Consider the following 1,496-nt stretch of genomic DNA (forward strand, 5'->3'; position numbering starts at 1 on the left):
TGTTGTCCCCTGTAGGGCTATGGGTCAGTGAGGGATGTCGTGTCTCATAGTGGGGCCAGCCATATGGTCTTCTCTGTGGGTTGGCTTCTCTGAGCAGGAATATCGTCGTCAAGGCTTGGTGGGTCAGGATGTGCTCCATTCTCTCTTCTCCCCCTTCATTTGCTCCTGGGTGCTCTGATCAGACATGTCCCTCTCCCTGGGCTGCAGCTTCAGTGCTGTCCTCTGAAGTGAATTCTGTGGGGAGGGGCAGGTGTCCACACAGTTGGGATTGGGGCCAGTTCCTCAGACCTCTCCACTGGTTCCCTATTGCACGCCGGCAAGGACGAAGGTAAACTTTAATTGCATTGTGCAGTGACACTCCAATATGTATAAGAAAGAGCTTTCTATTAAGACATAATCTTACCTGAAGACGACATCCCAGTCTAGTTTGCTTTAAGTCCGTGGGTCTGTTGCTAGAGAGGTCCCATCAGCTGTAGGCTGCTGGTGCAGAAAGGTGACGTGGAATGCAGGAATCCACAGGCCGGTGGGTCAGAGTTGGGTGGATTCAAGGTCAGTGGCAATACGGCAGGACCTGGACAGCATTCACCGTTGGTCAGGCCACCCAGGGCCACCCCTGAAGACAGTCGCAGAGTCCCAGAGCAGGAAGGTTGAAAAGGCAGAGAGAAGTCTCTTGTTTTTCCTCTTTTTTTTTTATTGTTTTATTAGGGGCTCATACAACTCTTATCACAATCCACACATAGGAAGACAGCAAATGAAGGATAACATTGTTGACATGAGATGGATATTGGCTGAAAGCAAAGAATAGTACACTAGCTTACTTGTGTTATATTGACTATGCAAACACATTCAACTGGGTGGTTCATTAAAACTATGGGTTGCACTGAAGGAATTATAATTTCAAAACCCTCCATTGTACTCATGCAGAGCCTGCACATGGACCAAGGGGATCCTGCATATTGTAAAATCTGGAGAGAAGGGCATTAGAGTTGGATTCTTCTACCACACTTATTCAATTTGTTTGCTGAGCAAATAACCTGAGAAAGTGAACTATATTAAGAAGAGTGCAGCATTAGGATTGAATGAAGGCTCATTTACACCCTGAAATATGCACATTACACAACTTTGTTTGCTGAAAGCCAGAAAACTTAAGGCAATTGTTCATGCAGATCAAAGATTGCCTGCTGTATGAATTACCCTTCAATGTAAAAAAAACAAAACCCCTCACAACTGGACCAATAGACAAAATTATGGGAAATGGAGAAAAAATTGTGGTTGCCAAGAATTTCATTTTACTTGACTCCATTATTAGCACCCATAGAAACAGCAGTAAGAAAAATCAATTGACATGTTGCATTGATCGAATCTTTTTCAAACGAGACCTCTTTAATGTGTTCACAGACAAAGATGTCACTTTCAGGACTAAGGTAAATTTTTTAAATCATTTTTGGGGGGACTCATACAACTCTTATCACAATCCATACATACATCAATTGTGT

This window comes from Echinops telfairi, unplaced genomic scaffold (genome assembly GCF_000313985.2).
Source record: "Echinops telfairi isolate 266 unplaced genomic scaffold, ASM31398v2 ScPeMD7_1713;HRSCAF=2227, whole genome shotgun sequence".
Classification (NCBI taxonomy): domain Eukaryota; kingdom Metazoa; phylum Chordata; class Mammalia; order Afrosoricida; family Tenrecidae; genus Echinops; species Echinops telfairi.